Below are 6,000 nucleotides of genomic sequence, written 5' to 3'. Positions count from 1 at the left end.
TGCCGGCTGCTTCCCTTTAACATATCTGAAGAACGGTTTGAAATTTCATGCCTCCCTGGCTAACCTCTCTTCATACTCTCTTTTGGCTTTTCGAACCACACGGTAACATTCTTTTTGATACTTCCTGTGCTCTTTCCAGTTCCCCTCAGTTTTGTCCTTTTTCCATTTCCTGAATGAGTTTTTCTTATTGCTTATTGCTTCCTTCACTATTTTATTCATCCATACTGGGTCTTTTATTTGACTCTTTTTGCTCCCCTTTCTGAATCTGGGGATGTACAGTTTTTGCGCCTCGCTCACCGTATCCTTGAAAAAAGTCCAGGCATGTTCTACCATCTGCCATTTCTTGGAAGTGTTCCTAAGTTTCTTCCTTACCATTTCCCTCATTGCTTCATAGTTTCCTTTTCTGAAGTTGAAAGTTGTCGCCATGGTTCTCTTTCCTTTTGGTATTCCTGCTTCAACCTTGAACTTGATCATATTATGCTCGCTGTTTCCCAACGGTCCCACTACTTCCACTTCCTTTGCAGGTCCCATTAACCCATTTAGGATTAGATCCAGAGTGGCATTTCCTCTTGTCGGTTCTCTAACAAGCTGCTCCATAAAGCAATCTTGTGTAGCCTCCAGGAAATCTGTTTCCCTAGCACATTTTGAGTTTCCAAGACTCCAGTCTATCCCGGGGTAGTTGAAGTCTCCCATGATAATTGTGTAACCGCTTTTGCATTCTTGTTTCATCTCAGCTTCCATTTCTTTATCGATATCTCCGGTTTGTCCGGGTGGACGATAGTATAGGCCCAACCTTATTTCATGTCCTTTCCTACCCAGTATTTTAACCCATAGCGATTCCAACTTGTTGGTCATCTCCGCTGTGTCTATTCTTGTCGATTGTATGCTTTCTTTTATGTATAGGGCTATTCCACCTCCTTTCTGTCCTGACCTGTCCTGGCAATAGAGCTTATACCCCGGCAGTGCTGTATCCCATTTGCTTTCCTCATTCCACCATGTTTCAGAGATTCCAATGATGTCTAAGTCCTCTGCATTGGCCATGGCTTCTAGTTCCCCCATTTTGTTTCTTAGGCTCTTTGCGTTAATATATATATGCAATTTAGATCCTGGCATTTAAATGTCTTCATTTCCTTTCCCTGTGTTTCGGTCTTTAGTGTCTTCTCTTTTGCTACAATCTTTCTAACCTCTTCTTCTGGGTTAGTTGACTCCTGTAATTTGTCCCATGTTTCTTCCCAGCCTTTTTTCCCCTTAGTATCATCACGGGATACCTTCTTCCGAATCGTCGACGCTAGGTCGACTGTTGGCTTTCCCCTTCCTCTTAGTTTAAAGCTTGTTCTATTCCTCTCTTGATGTTGTTTGATAAAAGCCTTGTTCCCGCCATGCTCAGGTGCAGTCCATCTCTCCTATAGAGCTTACTCTTGCCCCAGAACGTTGTCCAGTTCCTCATGAAGTGGAATCCTTCTTCCTCACACCATTTCCTCATCCACGCATTTATTAATTGTATTTCCTCCTACCTTTTCACATCTGCCCTCGGTACCGGTAGGATCTCTGAGAACGCTATCTTCTGGGTCCTCATCTTCAGCTTCCTTCCCAGAATCTTGAACTTTTCTATCAGCTTTCTTCTTTTGTAGTCTCTCCTGCTGACATCATTCGTCCCTATATAGATCATTACTGCGGTCTCTTCCGTCTCCACTCCTTCCAGGATCTTCCCAATTTTGTCCACGATGTCCTTGGTTCTTGCTCCTGGGAGGCAGGTCACCAGTCGATCCTCTCTCCCTCCTGCTATGTGGCTGTCCACATGCCTGAGGATCGAGTCTCCCACTAGGATTGCTGACTTTCCCTTCTTAAATTTTCGCTTCGGTCTCAGGTCAATGTCCTCGGTGTGCTTCGCTCTTTCTTCTTCTTCTGGGCATCGACTAGCCATTCCTCCCCCTCTTGTGGTATTCCTCTGCGGGTGTCTTCATTGAGGTCATCTGCTTCTTGTTCTCCCTTTCGTGTTGGTATAACTTCATCTTTCATCTGAAGTTTATCCTCTTCCACCCTCCTCCTGTATGCTTCCTCAATGAAGTTCTCGAGTTCCCTGACTTCCTCCTTGATGTGTCTCTCTCTCATGAAGTCTTGACTGGGTCCTCTGTGGTGTAGAGTTCTTCTAGCTCCTGTATCTTGTCCTCTAGTTGCTTGACTTCCTTCTTCAAGCTTTTCAGCTCCTGACACCGACCGCATACATATGACTGTCTCCCCGAGGGGAGGTGGTCATACATATGACAGTGTGTGCAGAACACTGGAAAGCTCATCTTCTGGTTCCCCTCTGCTTCCATTGTCGTTCCTGCTTTAAGATAACAGTTAAAAATCCCGGTGCTGTTCCTTATGGCCACGGGAGTTGAATGTCAGCTTTAAAATGCCCAAACCGCAAAAAGACAGTATACAAGTCCCCATTCCCTTTCCCTTCCATCAAGCCCAGTATCCTGTTTCCAACAGGTCCCAAATACCAGGCAGAAACCCAAAGAGTAGCAACATTCCAAAGCTGGTATTGTGATGTCATAATGCCTCATTCCACCAATGCCTAAGAGCCAGCCCCATCAGTGATGTCACAATGACTTGATTATCCAATACTTGACTCACATAACAACATAAGAATTGCCATACTGGGATAGATCGAAGGTGTGGCTCACTGACAGAATCCTGCCTCTGCACCCAGAGGTGGTGAAATCAAATCCAAGTGCTGTTCCTTGTGACCCCCAGGCAAGTCACTTAATCCTCCAGTAGCCACTGCTTTGAATGTCAACTTTAAAATGCCCAAACCACAAAAAGGCAGTATACAAGAACCCATTCCCTTTCCCTCATATTGTGCAGCATAAAATATATATATATTCCTACCCATAGCTTAAACAGTAGTGCTAAAGGCAGTAGCAATAACAGTGCAAAATCTTTAGGAAAAGATAACATCCCTGGAAAAGCAATAAGCCATGGTGAATGTATACTTTCGAGCAAAGCCCAGAGAGGGGACATATTATAGAGGCGTTTAAATAGCTACATGGCATAATTGCACATGAGGCAAGTCTCTCTCATTTGAAAGGAAGCTCCGGAGTGAGAGGACATAGGATGAATTTAAGAGATGAAGAGTAATCGAAGGAAATACTTTTTTATAGAAAGGGTGGTAGATACTATAGTCAGTAGAAGGAAGAAGGTGTTGATGCCCCTGTACAGGTCATTGGTAAGGCCCCACTTGGAGTATTGTGTTCAGTTTTGGAGACCGTATCTGACGAAGGATGTAAGAAGACTTGAGGCGGTCCAGAGGAGGGTGACGAAAATGATAGGAGGCTTGCGCCAGAAGACGTATGAGGAGAAACTGGAAGCCCTGAATATGTATACCCTAGAGCACAGGTGTCAAAGTCGGTCCTCGAGGGCCAGAATCCAGTCGGGTTTTCAGGATTTCCCCAATGAATCTGCATGAGATCTATTTGCATGCACTGCTTTCAATGCATATTCATTGGGGAAATCCAGAAAACACGACTGGATTCCGGCCCTCGAGGAGGGACTTTGACACCCCTGCCCTAGAGGAAAGGAGAGACAGGGGAGATATGATTCAGACGTTCAAATACTTGAAGGGTATTAACGTAGAACAAAATCTTTTCCAGAGAAAGGAAAATGGTAAAACCAGAGGATATAATTTGAGGTTGAGGGGTGGTAGATTCGGGGGCAATGTTAGGAAATTCTACTTTACGGAGAGGGTAGTGGATGCCTGGAATGCGCTCCCGAGAGAGGTGGTGGAGAGTATAACTGTGACTGAGTTCAAAGAAGCGTGGGATGAACACAGAAGATTTAGAATCAGAAAATAATATTAAATATTGAACTAAGGCCAGTGCTGGGCAGACTTGCATGGTCTGTGTCTGTATGTGGCCGTTTGGTGGAGGATGGGCTGGGGAGGGCTTCAATGGCTGGGAGGGTGTAGATGGGCTGGAGTAAGTCTTAACAGAGATTTCAGCAGTGGGAACCCAAGCACAGTACAGGGTAAAGCTTTGGATTCTTGCCCAGAAATAGCTAAGAAGAAAAAACTAAAAAATTTAAATTGAATCAGGTTGGGCAGACTGGATGGCAATTTGTTCCTGTTATATTCTTTTTATCTATTTTGTATCATTTTTTTAAACGCACAAATGTATTCATTGTTCATAATATTTATATATAGTATATGTATTTATTCATATGTATATCTTTTTATGTATTCTTTTAGTTCACTATTGTCCTCTGAGGAAGGCGACGTGGTCGCCGAAACTTGGATCCTATTTGGAACTTTTGTTGTTTCATATATTTTTTTAGATGTTTATCTTTAATAAAAGACTTGTGAACATCAGTTGGTTCTGACATCTCCAGTGACTCTCTTTGTTGTTTGCTTTGTGTTTCTATAATAACAATGCGGTTGTAAAGAGCCTTAGCCTAAAGGAAGAGGAGATGCAAATGTTAAGAGCCTCAGCCAATAGGGAGAGGAGGAGATAGTGGAGCTGCAGATGGGCAGACTAGATGGGCCATTTGGCCTTTATCTTCCATCATGTTTCTATGTTTCTATAACCATAAAACTCTATGACATCACAATACAGATGTAAAGAGCCTTATCCTATAGGAAGAGGAATGCAAATATTAAGAGCTTTAACCAATAGGGAGAGCCTTAGCCAATGTGGATGGGCAGACTGGATGGGCCATTTGGCCTTTATCTTCCATCATGTTTCTATGTTTCTATAACCATAAAGCTCTATGACATCACAATGCAGGTGTAAAGAACCTTAGCCTAAAGGAAGAGGAGATGCAAATGTTAAGAGCCTTAGCCAATAGGGAGAGGAGGAGATAGTGGAGCTGCAGATGGGCAGACTAGATGGGCCATTTGGCCTTTATCTGCCATCATGTTTCTTTGTTTCTATAACCATAAAGCTCTATGACATCACAATGCAGATGTAAAGAGCCTTATCCTATAGGAAGAGGAGATGCAAATATTAAGAGCTTTAACCAATAGGGAGAGCCTTAGCCAATGTGGATGGGCAGACTGGATGGGCCATTTGACCTTTATCTGCCACATATTTCTATGTTTCTATTAACTCTTAAGGGGACTTGTGCAGATTAAAAGGAGAATTATAGACGGTGAGTCTCACATCGATAGTGAGTAAACTTATGGAAACATTAATCAAACGCCAATTGGATACAATCCTGAATGAGGAGAATCTACGAGATCTCCATCAACATGGTTTTATGAAGGGAAGGTCCTGCCAATCAAATCTGATCAGCTTCTTTGACTAGGTAACAAGAAAGCTGGATATAGGGGAGTCCCTGGACGTCGTTTACTTGGACTTCAGCAAAGCGTTTGATAGCGTCCCACACCGCAGGTTATTGAACAAGATGGGTTCGATGTGCCTGGGTGAAACATTAACCGCATGGGTTAGGGACTGGCTTAGAAGTAGACTTCAGAGGGTAGTGGTAAACGGTACCCTCTCCGATACGACGGAGGTGATAAGCGGAGTGCCGCAGGGCTCGGTCTTAGGCCCAATCCTATTTAACATCTTCGTAAGAGACTTGGCTGAGGGGCTTCGAGGTAAAATTACATTATTCGCCGATGACGCCAAACTATGCAACATAGTAGGCAACCGCACAACAGATGAAAGCACAGTGCCCGATAAAAGCTCAATGCCCGACAGTATGACGCAGGACCTACTCCTGCTGGAGCATTGGTCAAAGACTTGTCAACTAAGTTTCAATGCCAAAAAATGCAAGGTCATGCACCTTGGCGGCAGAAATCCATGCAGGACTTACACCCTAAATGGTGAGATCCTAGCAAGGACTGTAGCAGAACGTGACTTGGGGGTGATCATTAGCGAAGACATGAAGACTGCCAATCAAGTGGAGAAAGCTTCATCCAGGGCTAGACAAATCATGGACTGTATCCGTAGAAGTTTTGTCAGCCGTAAGCCCGAGGTCTTAATGCCGTTGTACAGATCCATGGTGAGACCCCATCTG

This window comes from Geotrypetes seraphini, chromosome 1, assembly GCF_902459505.1.
Source record: "Geotrypetes seraphini chromosome 1, aGeoSer1.1, whole genome shotgun sequence".
NCBI lineage: Eukaryota > Metazoa > Chordata > Amphibia > Gymnophiona > Dermophiidae > Geotrypetes > Geotrypetes seraphini.
This window is presented reverse-complemented; position numbering follows the sequence as displayed.